Genomic DNA, 14,549 nt, shown 5'->3' on the forward strand with positions numbered 1-14,549 from the left:
ACCTCGTGATCCGCCTGCCTCAGCCTCCCAAAGTGCTGGGATTACAGGCGTGAGCCACCGCGCCCGGCCTGGGTTAAAGATATTTTGCTTGTTCTGCTGGGCACTTACTTCAACAAGCATTTTTTAAAATCACTTTTCAAATTTTTCTAGAGTAAAATTTATTCTTTCTAGAATATGGTTCTATGAGTTTTGACAAACACCTGTAGTCAAGTAACCACGACCATGATCAAAATGTAGAACATTTCATCACTCAAACTGACCCCTTTGTGATGAACCTGCCCCCATCCTCACCCCTGGCCCATGTAAATTACTAATTTCCACAGGTATTATTTTTACTTTTTCAGTAGGTCTTGGACATTTTTGATTTCCGCTTTTTGTCTTGCCAATTTGTTCTTTGTTGAACTAGACTATGTTGTAATATTTAACATAATATGATGTAATATCCTTTGAATGTTTTTTGTTCATGAATTACCTGTTTGAAGGTTTCTCGTCCATGAATTACCTGTTTCTCCCAGGGCCAGTGTGTTCTCTTGTGCTCCGATTCTGCCTCACTTTCTTTTTTTTTTTTTTTTTTTTGAGACGGAGTCTCGCTCTGTCGCCCAGGCTGGAGTGCAGTGGCCGGATCTAAGCTCACTGCAAGCTCCGCCTCCCGGGTTTACGCCATTCTCCTGCCTCAGCCTCCCGAGTAGCTGGGACTACAGAAGCCCGCCACCTCGCCCGGCTAGTTTTATTTTATTTTTTTTTTTTTTTTGTATTTTTTTTAGTAGAGACGAGGTTTCACCGTGTTAGCCAGGATGGTCTCGATCTCCTGACCTCGTGATCCGCCCGTCTCGGCCTCCCAAAGTGCTGGGATTACAGGCTTGAGCCACCGCGCCCGGCCCTGCCTCACTTTCTATTTACATCTTTGTCCTTTCCTTTCTTGCTGTTGGATTTCCTTATGTGACTGGGTGGTCATTGGCTGTCCATTTTTGTGAACAAGGAGGAGGCTGAATAGTATAGGTGGCCAAATGGGTTTCTGCTGCAACCGGAAAGGTCTGATTCCTGAGCAGGTCTTAAAGGTCTTGGCTGGGATGGCCAACTGTGGGCTTCTACAAATGCTGTCAGTGGCCAGGGGTGTCAACAGAGCAGCTTCCCTGCGGTGCATAGGTGGGAGTGGCTAGGGTGAACCCCTCATATTCTTGGAACAAACAAACAAAAGCAGGAAGGCTGTATTTTGGTGTCATGAGCTTTAGAACGTCCTACCCTTGGGTAGTGCTGGCTCCCCCTTCCAGTGTCAGGTGTGGAGATCCACAAGTCACCTCCAGGCCTGCCTTCCTCATCTCAGGCCACAAGACAAGGTGTGTCCCCACATAGGTTGTTCACTATTCAGAGGCAGGCCTAGGTCTATGCTGGGTTATAAATACCTCTCCTACCAGAGGAACGTGATTTGTTTAGAGGTAGTAAATGAAAGGGCAAGGGACCTGAGTAGCCAGGTGATGCTGATCACACTTCTTTAAATAGCCTGGTCATTGTGGCTTTGATGACATTTCCAGAGCCCCCTTCTGTCTGGTACTTTTGACTGTTGTGTTCTTTCATCATTGTGTTTCTGTTAACTATCAAGGTGTCTTCCTTCTTTTCTCTCTACCATCAATGCTTTTATTATTTTAAACAACAATCTCTCTTCCTCTTTACATGCAACCTGAAAAGATATTGTAAATCGGATTACTTTTGCAAATTGTTAATACCTTACAAAATTGCTTTAGAAATTTTTATTTAACACGCATTTAACAATATTTCAATTGGGCTTTGAGTGGGAGGTGCTTCATTTGCCATTAGTGTTGGAAGTGAATATATATGATTTTAAAAGTAATGTGTATTTCTTTTAAAATATGGTGACTAGTTCAGACCTTCCACAAAATTATTCCTATGCCATTAACCTGTGATGGAAAAAGTTTAAAGCTGGACATCTTTCTCCTTGTCCAAGACACTGAGCACAGCAGAAGTATAACGACCTATTGAGTTTTAGTTTAATTATATAATAAATGACCAGGAAAATGTATATTTAAAGAAGAGTGCATACATTTTGTAGTTAGACCCTGCTTTGAGGTATCTAGGGAAGAAAAGTGATTTGAGTTGCTTGGAAGAGGTGAGGAGAATAGTCAGGGGTACAGTAGTTGGCATTGTTGTTCATGATATTTAGTTCATTTTTCTTTAACACATACTGGTGTAAAAGATGCTGATTTGGGGGTAATTTTCTCCCCCGCCCTCATTCTGTCTATCCTGAAAAATCATATTTAAATAAATTTAATGTACAAAATTTGGTACTTAACAAGTTGACATGCATTAGACAGTTTCTCCCTCTCCCCAAGGATAGCTTTCTAATTCCACAGTGGAGGCCAATAGTTAGATTTTGATCTGTTGACTTTGCTTTTATATACAGAAAGTTAGGAAGAACTCATCTGCAAATTGTCCAATAAGTAGTGTCTATAGGTTACAAAGAGATTTGTCCTGTGGTTCAGGATGTTTGGTAGCAGTTGCCTGGATATCTGTGTTGAGAAGAATGTTGGATCTTTTCTGGACTCTGCAGAGAAATGTGATGAGTAATGTCTGCCCTAAGCACGTTAGATAGCACTTGAGCTAAGCACAGATCATTATGCCAATGGTGGTGGTGGTTCTCGAAATTATTGTTATTAGCTACTACTTTCTCAGAATTTATTTAGGTTATTATTTTTTTACCATAAATGTATCTGTGAGACTATGACATTTTTATGGAAAATATATAGCTGAATAAATTACTACATTTTTATTTTGTGTAGGTCTTTTTTTAAAAATAGAATTATTTTATGCTTTTACCCACTCTTTAGGTTTTAATTTAGTCACCTTGCACACTTACTATAGGTACAATATTTACTACCTTTAACAAAGGGATGGAATGTGATCTTTCTTGTGTTTCAAATATTCGGTTTTCTTATAGACTTAGTTTTGATATTTTTCAGACTATAATCATGGCTTAGATACTTGAGTTCCAGATCTGCCTGTGTTGCTCTTGGTTGTAATTAACAGTGCTGTTTGGTGTTCTGGGGCACAAATCATAGGGATGCTCAATGTCACACATTTCCTTGTTTGTATATTCCCTTGATCAATGCCATCAACAGCATAAGGAATAGAGCCTTTACCATAAGCTCATATTCATATTTTTCTTAAACAATGTGTGTGTGTGTGCATGTGTAGGTGTGTGTTAATTTCTCACCTTTTATACCATAATTCAAAATCTAGGTGACATGTTCCAATAGCTGATAAGCATTTCATAGTGTAGTAGGTCAGGTTTACCATGTAATGCCTTTGATAATGCCTTCTTTTATAAATACGTGAGAGAAGTTTCAATGGAGTCCTGCTGAGGAAGTAGATCAACAGGGGGCAAGTAGTTTGAGCCTTCGAGCCAGAGAGAGAATTTGGTAAGTTTTTAGACAGGTTACCGACTGCCCTTTAGAAGTTCTGTAACTCCTTTCAGCTGGGGCTTGTATTTCATGTATGAGAGGGCTACATTATCATAATCCATTTTTTGTTTTTATGTTGTCTATCAGCAGCTCTTATAAGGCTGCTTTCTGAAGGGTATTCCCCATTTACTTGCTGTAATTCACCTTCTTTATTTCTTTAATCATAAAATTGATGTTTTGCAACCAGAGGCATTATATGTAAGTTGTTTATGGAGGTGCTACAGGGAAGAAAATTAGTGGTAAAATTAAGAACAAAACAATGGCGGTGGAAGGAAATTCACGAATAGACATCGCCTCAGTGCCATAGGAAGATGTGCTCAAGAAGCGTGTTAGACCCAAAGATCCTGGAAGAATGTTAGGCTCATGATAATTATAATTAGGATATGTCTGTGGCTGACACTGAAAAGTGCTCATGACACACTAACAAGTTTTTATTTAAGTGATTCTATTTGGTAGAAAATACCCAGGTTTACCCTAACATGTAAGAAAGGTGTTATCTTAAAATGTGTCTACCTAATAAATGGTGATTCCTCAGGCAGTCCTCAAACTGAAATCAGTGGAAATGTGTAAAGTTGTTGATGCACTCATGTTACCATCTGAGTCTTAAAACATTTGATGTATTTTTTATTTAAACGATTTTGCACACCTGAAAAGATAATGCAAATAGGATTACTTTTGCAAATTGTTAATACCTTACAAAATTTCTTAGAAATTTTTTATTTAATTTTTTTTTTTTTATTTTTTTTTGAGACAGAGTCTTGCTCTGTCCCCTAGGCTAGAGTGCAGGGGCACGATCTCGGCTCACTGCAAGCTCCGCCTCCCGGGTTCACGCCATTCTCCTGCCTCAGCCTCCCGAGTAGCTGGGACTACAGGCACCGGCCACCACACCCGGCTGTTTTTTGTTTTGTTTTGTTTTGTTTTTTGTATTTTTAGTAGAGACGGGATTTCACCATGTTAGCCAGGATGGTCTCAGTCTCCTGACCTCATGATCCTCCCGCCTTGGCCTCCCAAAGTGCTGGCATTAGAGGCATGAGCCACCACCCCGGGCCCTAAATTTTTAAACATCCTTTTTTATTCAAGGGGAAAAATTCCAGCCTATCTCATTCTCTCATATAATATGCCATTTTCCTTAACAGTTCCTTTTATAAATTTTTATTTTGTGAGTATATAGTAGGTATATACACTTATTTAGTACATGACATATTTTGGTACAGGCATGTAATGCTTAATAATCAGCATGGAGAATGGGGTATCCATCTTCTCAAGCATTCATCCTTTGTGTTACAAACCATCCAATTATAGTCTTATAGTTCTTTTAAAATGTGCAATTATTATCACCCTGTTGTGCTACCAAACACTAGGTCTTATTCTTGCTATTTTTTGTACCCATTAACCAATTTCCATCTCCACCTCCTTGCCACTACCCTTCCCAGCCTCTGGCAACCATCCTTCTACTCTGTCTCCACAAGTTTAATCTTTTTGAATTTTAGATCCCACAAATAAGTGAGAACATACAATGTTTTTCTTTGCCTGGCCTATTCCAGTTAACATAATGACCTCCAGTTCCATCCATGTTGTTGCAAATGACAGGATCTCACTCTCTTCTGTGGCTGAATATACACAACTCCATTGTGTATATGTACCACATGTTTTTTATCCATTCGTCTGTTGATAGACACTTAGGTTGCTTCCAAATTTTGACTACTGTGAACAGTGCTGCAACAAACATGGGAATGCAGACGTCTCTGATATTCTAATGTCCTTTCTTTGGGGAATATACCTAGCAATGGGATTGCTGGATCATATGGTAGATCTAGCTTTTTGAGGAACCTCCCAACTGTGCTCCACGTTAGTCTTACTATGTTTCCACCAACAGTGTACAGGGTTCCCTTTTCTCCATATCCTCAACAGCATTTATTATTGCCTGTCCTTTGGATAAAAGCCATTTTAACCGGGGTGAGATGATATCTCACCGTACTTTTGAATTGCATTTCTCTGATGATCAGTGATGTTGAACATTTTTCCTATGCCTGTTTGGCATTTCTGTGTCTTCTTTTGAGAAATGTCTGTTCAAATCTTCTGCCTATTTTTACGTTGGATTATTCGTGTTTTTTGAGCTCAGTATATACTCTGGTTATTAATGTCTTGTCAAATGGGTAGCTGGCAGATATCTTCTCCCATTCTGTCAGTTGTGTGGTCACTTGTTCTCCTTTGTTGTGCAGAAGCTTTTTGACTCGTTGCCAGCCTATTTGTTCATGTTTGCTTTGGTTACCTGTGCTTGTGGGGCATTGATCAAAAAAATCTTTGCCCAATCCAATGTCCTAGGGAGTTTCCCTGTGTTCTTGTAGTAGTTTCACAGTTTGAGGTCTTAGATTTATGTCTAATCCATTTTGATTTGATTTTTGTATATGGCAAGTGACAGGGGTCTACTTTCATGCTTCTGCATATCAACATCTACTTTTCCAAAACCATTCATTGAAGAGACTGTCTTTTTCCTCAGTGTGTTCTTAGCACCTTTGTTGAAAATAAGTTTACTGTAGGTGTGTGGATTTGTTTCCGGGTTCTTTATTCTGTTGCATTGGTCTGTGTGTCTGTTTTTATGCCAGTACCATTCTCTCGGTTATTATATCTCTGTAGCATAGTTTGAGGTCAGGAAATGTGATTCTTCCAGTTTTGTTCTGTTTACGTAGGATAGCTTTGGCTATTCCGGGTCTTTTGTGGCTCCATGTAAATTTTAGAATTTGTTTTTCTGTGAAGAATGCCATTGGTATTTTGATAGGGATTGCATTGAATCTGTAGATTGCTTTGGGTAGTGTGGATATTTTAACAACATTGACTCTTCCAATTCAAGAACATTAAATATGTTTCCATTTTTTATGTTCTCTTCTTATCAGTGTTTTATAGTTTTCATTATAGAGATCTTTCACTTCTGTGGTTAACACTTAGGTATGTAAGTTTATTTGTGGCTATTGAAAATGAGGTTACCTTTTTGGTTTCTTTTTCAGATTGTTTGCTGTCAGCATATAAAAATGCTATGGAGTTTTGTATATTGATTTTGCACCCTGCAACTTAAATCAATTTGTTTGTCAGTTCTAATAGGTTTTTGTGTGTTAAGTCTTTAGGTTTTTCCAAAGACAAGATTATATCATCTACAAATAAGGATAATTTGACTTCTTCCTTTCCAATTTGGATGCACTTTATTTCTTTCTTTTGTCTAATTGTTCTAGCCAGAACTTCCAGTAACATTTTGAATAACTGTTGTGAAAGTAGGCATCTCTGCCATGTTCCACATCTTAGAGGGAAGGCTTTCAGTTTGTCTTCATTCAGTAGCTGTGGGTCTGTTATACATGGTTTTTATTATGTTGATGTAGGTTCCTTTTACACCTGGTTCTTTCAGGGTTTTTCTCATGAAGGGATGCTGAAGGGAACTTTACCAAATGCTTTCTCAGCCTCAATTGAAATGATCATATGGTTTTTGTCCTTTATTCTGTTGATACGATGTATCACACTGATTGATTTGCATATGTTGAACCATCTTTGCATCTCTGGGATAAATTTCACTTGGTCATGATGAATGATCTTTTTAATGTATTGTTGAATTCTGGTTTCTAATAGTTTCTTAAATTTTTTATATCAATGTATATCACAGGTATTGTCCTATACTTTTCTTTCTTTGATACCTCTTTGCTTTTTGTATCAGTTTAATACTGGCCTTATAGAATGAGTTTGGAAGTATTCCCTCCTCTATTATTTGAAATGGTTTGAGTAGGATTGGTATTAATTCTTTAAATGTTTAGTAGAATTTAGCAGTGAAACCATTGGGCCTCGGCTTTTCCTTACTGGGAGACTTTTTATTATGGCTTTGATCCCATTACTTGTTATTGGTAAGTTTAGGTTGTAGATATTTTTCATGATTCGATCTTTGTAGATTTATGTGCTTAGGTATTTATCCTCTTCCCCTACATTTTCCAAGTTAGCAGCATATAGTTGCTCATGGTAGCCACTAATAATCTTTTAAGTTTCTGTAGTATTACTTGTAATGTCTTTTTTTCATCTCTGATTTTATTACCTTGGGTCTTCTCCCTTTTTTTCTTTGTTAGTCTAGCTAAAGGTTGTCAATTTTGTTTATCCTTTGAGAAAAACAACTTTTTGTTTAATCTTTTGTATCCTTTTTTTAAAAATTATACTTTAAGTTCTAGGGTACATGTGCACAACGTGCAGGTTTGTTACATATGTATACATGTGCCATGTTAAGGTGCTGTACCCATTAACTCGTCATTTACATTAGGTATATCTCCTAATGCTATCCCTCCGCCATCCCCCCACCCCACAACAGGTCCCATTGTGCAAAGCTCCCCTTCCTGTGTCCAAGTGTTCTCATTGTTCATTTCCCACCTATGAGTGAGAACATGCGGTATTTGGTTTTCTGTTCTTGTGATAGTTTGCTGAGAATGATAGTTCCAGCTGCATCCATGTCCCTACAAAGGACATGAATTCATCCCTTTATATGGCTGCATAGTATTCCATGGTATATATGTGCCGCATTTTCATAATCCAGTCTGTCATTGATGGACATCTGGATTGGTTCCAAGTCTTTGCTATTGTGAATAGTGCTGCAATAAACATACATGTGCATGTGTCTTTATAGCAGCATGATTTATAATCCTTTGGTTATATACCCAGTAATGGGATGGCTGGGTCAAATGGTATTTTTAGTTCTACATCCTTGAGGAATCGCCACATTGTCTTCCACAATGGCTGAACTAGTTTACAGTCCCACCAACAGTGTAAAAGTGTTCCTGTTTCTCCACATCCTCTCCAGCACCTGTTGTTTACTGACTTTTTAATGATCACCATTCTAACTGGTGTGAGATGGTATCTCATTGTGGTTTTGATTTGCATTTCTCTGATGGCTAGTGATGGTGAGCATTTTTTCATGTGTCTGTTGGCTGTATAAATCTCTTCTTTTGAGAAGTGTCTGTTCATATCCTTCGCCCACTTTTTGATGGGGTTGGTTTTTTCTTGTAAATTTGATTGAGTTCTTTGTAGGTTCTGGATATTAGTCCTTTGTCAGATGAGGAGATTGCAAAAATGTTCTCCCATTCTGTAGGTTGCCTGTTCATTCTGGTGGTAGTTTCTTTTGCTGTGCAGAAGCTCTGTAGTTTAACTAGATCCCATTTGTCAATTTTGGCTTTTGTTGCCTTTGCTTTTGGTGTTTCAGTCATGAAGTCCTTGCCCATGCCTATGTCCTGAATGGTATTGCCTAGGTTTTCTTCTAGGATTTTTATGGTTTTAGGTCTAACATTTAAGTCTTTAATTCGTCTTGAATTAATTTTTGTATAAGGTGTAAGGAAGGGATCCAGTTTCAGCTTTCTACATATGGCTAGCCAGTTTTCCCAGCACCATTTTTTTTTTTTTTTTTTTTAAGTGAAAATGTATTACGGTGTTACAGACTGAATCAGAATACTAAGATGAATTGTTTTTCTTATCTGCATTGCCTTTATAATTCAAGTCCTCTTTCATAAAACTTCACTAACCCTCCCATTTTCTTTTTTTTTTTTTAATTATCATTATTATTATTATTATACTTTAAGTTCTAGGGTACATGTGCATAACGTGCAGGTTTGTTACATATGTATACTTGTGCCATGTTGGTGTGCTGCACCCATCAACTCGTCAGCACCCATCAACTCATCATTTACATCAGGTATAACTCCCAATGCAATCCCTCCCCCATCCCCATGATAGGCCCCGGTGTGTGATGTTCCCCTTCCCGAGTCCAAGTGATCTCATTGTTCAGTTCCCACCTATGAGTGAGAACATGCGGTGTTTGGTTTTCTTTTCTTGTGATAGTTTGCTGAGAATGATGGTTTCCAGCTGCATCCATGTCCCTACAAAGGACACAAACTCATCCTTTTTTATGGCTGCATAGTATTCCATGGTGGGCACCATTTATTAAATAGGGAATCCTTTCCTCATTTCTTGTTCTTGTCAGGTTTGTCAAAGATCAGATGGTTGTAGATGTGTGGCATTATTTCTGAGGGCTCTGTTCTGTTCCATTGGTCTATATCTCTGTTTTGGTACCAGTACCATGCTCTTCTGGTTACTGTAGCCTTGTAGTATAGTTTGAAGTCAAGTAGCATGATGCCTTCAGCTTCGTTCTTTTTGCTTAGGATTGTCTTGGCAATGCAGGCTCTTCTTTGGTTCCATATGGACCTTAAAGTAGTTTTTTTGCAATTCTGTGAAGAAAGTCATTGGTAGCTTGATGGGGATGGCTTTGAATCTATAAATTACCTTGGGCAGTATAGCCATTTTCATGATATTGAGTCTTCCTATGCATGAGCATGGAATGTTCTTCCATTTGTTTGTGTCCTCTTTTATTTCATTGAGCAGTGATTTGTAGTTCCCCTTGAAGAGGTCCTTTACATCCCTTGTAAGTTGGATTCCTAGGTATTTTATTCTCTTTGAAGCAATTGTGAATGGGAGTTCACTCATGATTTGGCTCTCTGTTATTTGTGTATAAGAATGCTTGTGATTTTTGCACATTGATTATGTATCCTGAGACTTTGCTGAAGTTGCTTATCAGCTTAAGGAGATTTTGGGCAGAGACGATGGGGTTTTCTAAATATACAATCATGTCACCTGCAAACAGGGACAATTTGACTTCCTCTTTTCCTAATTGAATACGCTTTATTTCTTTCTCTAGGCCCTGGCCAGAACTTCCAACACTATGTTGAATAGGAGTGGTGAGAGAGGGCATCCCTGTCTTGTGCCAGTTTTCCAAGGGAATGCTTCCAGTTTTTGCCCCATTCAGTATGATATTGGTTGTGGGTTTGTCATAAATAGCTCATATTATTTTGAGATACATTCCATCAATACCTAGTTTATTGGGAGTTTTTAGGATGAAGCACTGTTGAATTTTGTCAAAGCCCTTTTCTGCATCTATTGAGATAATCATGTGGCTTTTGTCTTTGGTTCTGTTTATGTGATGGATTACTTTTCTTGATTTGCGTATGTTGAACCAGCCTTGCCTCCCAGGGATGAAGCCAACTTGATCTTGGTGGATAAGCTTTTTGATGTGCTGCTAGTTTCAGTTTGCCAGTATTTTATTGAGGATTTTGCATCGATGTTCATCAGGGATATTGGTCTAAAATTGTCTTTTTATGTTGTGTCTCTGCCAGGCTTTGGTATCAGGATGATGTTGGCCTCATAAAATGAGTTAGGGAGGATTCCCTCTTTTTCTATTAATGGAAATAGTTTGCGAAGGAATGGTACTAGCTCCTCTTTGTACCTCTGGTAGAATTCAGCCATCTGGTTCTGGACTTTTTTTGGTTGGTGGGCTATTAATTATTGCTTCAGTTTCAGAGCTTGTTATCGGTCTATTCAGCGATTCAACTTCCTTCTAGGTTAGTCTTGGGAGGGTGTATGTGTCCAGGAATTTATCCATTTCTTCTAGATTTGCTAGTTTATTTGCGTAGAGGTGTTTATAGTATTCTCTGATGGTAGTTTGTATTTCTATGGAATTGTATTTCTGTGGTGATAAAGGGTGATATCCCCTTTATCATTTTTTATTGTGTCTATTTGATTCTTCTCTCTTTTCTTATTAGTCTTGCTAGCGGTCTATCAATTTTGTTGATCTTTTCAAAAAACCAGCTCCTGGATTCATTGTTTTTTTTGAGGGTTTTTTTTGTGCCTCTATCTCCTTCAGCTCTGCTCTGCTCTTAGTTATTTCTTGCCTTCTGCTAGCTTTGAACGTGTTTGCTCTTACTTCTCTTGTTCTTTTTATTGTGATGTTAGGGTGTCAATTTTAGATCTTTCTCTTGTGGGCATTTAGTGCTATAAATTTCCCTCTATACACTGCTTTAAATGTGTCCCAGAGGTTCTGGTATGTTGTGTCTTTGTTCTCACTGGTTTCAAAGAACATCTTTATTTATGCCTTCATTTCATTATGTACCCAGTAGTCATTCAAGAGCAGGTTGTTCAGTTTCCATGTAGTTGGGTGGTTTTGAGTGAATTTCTTAATCCTGACTTCTAGTTTGATTGCACTATGGTCTGAGAGACAGTTTGTTATAATTTCTGTTCTTTTACATTTGCTGAGGAGTGCTTTACTTCCAACTATGTGGTCAATTTTGGAATAAGTGCCATGTGGTGCTGAGAAGAATGTATATTCTGTTGATTTGGGGTGGAGAGTTCTGTAGATGTCTGTTAGGTCTCCTTGTTGCAGAGCTGAGTTCAAGTCCTAGATATCCTTGTTAACTTTCTGTCTCATTTATCTGTCTAATGTTGACAGTGAGGTGTTAAAGTCTCCCATTTTTGTGTGGGAGTCTAAGTCTCTTTGTAGGTCTCTAAGAACTTGCTTTATGAATCTGGGTGCTCCTGTATTGGGTGCATAGATATTTAGGATAGTTAGCTCTTCTTGTTGAATTGATCCCTTTACCATTATGTAATGGCGTCTTCTTTGTTTCTTTTGATCTTTGTTGGCTTAAAGTCTGTTTTATCAGAGACCAGGATTGCAACCCCTGCTTTTATGTTTGTTTGTTTTCCATTTGCTTGGAAGATCTTCCTTCATCCCTTTATTTTGAGCCTATGTGTGTCTCTGCATGTGAGATGGGTCTCCTGAATACAGCACCCTGATGGTTCTTGACTGTTTATCCAGTTTACCGGTCTGTGTCTTTTAATTGGAGCATTTAGCCCATTTACATTTAAGGTTAATATTGTTATGTGTGAACTTGATCCTGTCATTATGATGTTAGCTGGTTATTTTGCTTGTTAGTTGATGCGGTTTCTTCCTAGCATCGATGATCTTTACATTTTGGCATGTTTTTTCAGTGGCTAGTACCAGTTGTTCCTTTCCATGTTTAGTGCTTCCTTCAGGAGCTCTTGTGGGGCAGGCCTGGTGGTGACAAAATCTCTCAGCATTTGCTTGTCCGTAAAAGATTTTATTTCTCCTTCACTTATGAAACTTAGTTTGGCTGGATGTGAAATTCTGGGTTGAAAATTCTTTTCTTTAAGAATGTTGAATATTGGTCCCACTCTCTTCTGGCTTGGAGAGTTTCTGCTGAGAGATCTGCTGTTAGTCTGATGGGCTTCCCTTTGTGGGTAACCCGACCTTTCTCTCTGGCTGCCCTTAACATTTTTTCCTTCATTTCAACTTTGGTGAATCTGACAATTATGTGTCTTGGAGTTGCTCTTCTTGAGGAGTATCTTTGTGGCATTCTCTATATTTCCTGAATTTGAATGTTGGCCTGCCTTGCTAGGTTGGGGATATTCTCCTGGATAATATCCTGCAGAGTGTTTTCCAACTTGGTTCCATTCTCCCTGTCACTTTCAGGTACAACAATCAGACGTAGATTTGGTCTTTTCACATAGTTCCATATTTCTTGGAGGCTTTGTTCATTTCTTTTTACTTTTTTTTCTCTACACTTCTCTTCTTGCTTCAGTTCATTCATTTGATCTTCAATCACTGGTACCCTTTATTTCAATTGATTGAATTGGCTACTGAAGCTTGTGTATGTGACATGTGGTTCTCATGCCATGATTTTCAGCTCCGTCAGTTCATTTAAGGTCTTCTCTATGCTGTTTATTCTAGTTAGCATTCGTCTAATCTTTTTTCAAGGTTTTTTGCTTATTTGTGATGGGTTCGAACATCCTCCTTTATCTTGGAGAAGTTCGTTATTACCAATCGTCTGAAGCCTTCTTCTCTCAACTTGTCAAAATCATTCTCCATCCAGCTTTGTTCCATTGCTGGCGAGAAGCTGCATTCCTTTAGAGGAGAAGAGGCACTCTGATTTTTAGAATTTTCAGCTTTTCTGTTCTGGTTTCTCCCCATCTTTATGGTTTTATCTACCTTTGGTCTTTGATGATGGTGACGTACAGATGGAGTTTTGGTGTGGATGTCCTAACTGTTTCTTAGTTTTCCTTGTAACAGTCAGAATCCTCAGCTGCAGGTCTGCTGGATTTTGCTGGAGGTCCAGACCCTGTTTGCTTGGGTATCACCAGCGGAGGCTGCAGAACAGCAAATATTGAAGAACGGCAAATGTTGCTGCCTGATCCTTCGTCTGGAAGCTTGCTCTCAGAGGGGCAACTGGCCATATAAGGTGGCAGTCGGCCCCTACTGGGAGGTGCCTCCCAGTTAGGCTAGTTCAGAGGTCAGGGACCCCCTTGAGGAGTCAGTCTGTCCATTTCTCAGATCTCAAACTCCATGCTGGGAGAACTATTACTCTCTTCAAAGCTGTCAGACAGGGATGTTTAAGTCTGCAGAAGTTTCTGCTGCCTTTTGTTCAGCTACGCCCTGCCCCCAGTGGTGGAGTCTACAGAGGCAGGCAGGCAGGCCTCCTTGAGCTGTGGTGGACTCCACCCAGGTCGAGCTTCCCAGCAGCTTTGTTTACCTACTCAAGCCTCAGCAATGGCAGATGCCCCTCCCCCAGCCTCACTGCCACCTTGCAATTTGATCTCAGACTGCTGTGCTGGCAGTGACTGAGGCTCTGTGGGCGTGGGAGCCTCCAAGCCAGGCGTGGGATATAACCTCCTGGTGTGCCATATGCTAAGACCGTTGGAAAAGCACAGTATTAGGGTGGGAGTGTCCCGATTTTCCAGGTACCGTCTGTCATGGCTTCCCTTGGCTAGGAAAGGGCATTCTCCAACCCCTTGTGCTTCCCGGGTGATGCAATGCCCCACCTTGCGTCGGCTCATGCTCCGTGGGCTGCACCCACTGTCTGACAAGCCCCAGTGAGATTAACCCAGTACCTCAGTTGGAGATGCAGAAATCACCTGTCTTCATTGTTGCTCACGCTGGGAGCTGTAGACTGGAGCTGTTCCTATTCGGCCATCTTGGAACCTCCTGCTGACAATGTCTTTTTGTACTTTTTGATCTATGTTGGTTTAAAGTCTGTTTTGCCTGAAACTCAGATTGTAACCCCTGCTTTTTTCTGTTTTCCATTTGCTTGGTCGATTTTTCTCCATCCCTTTATTTTGAGCCTATGTGTGTCATTGCATGTGAAATGGGTCTTGCTTTTTTATCCACCTTGCCCCTCTGTGCCTTTTAAGTAGGGCATTTAGATCATTTATATTCAC

This window comes from Macaca thibetana, chromosome 18, assembly GCF_024542745.1.
Source record: "Macaca thibetana thibetana isolate TM-01 chromosome 18, ASM2454274v1, whole genome shotgun sequence".
Classification (NCBI taxonomy): domain Eukaryota; kingdom Metazoa; phylum Chordata; class Mammalia; order Primates; family Cercopithecidae; genus Macaca; species Macaca thibetana.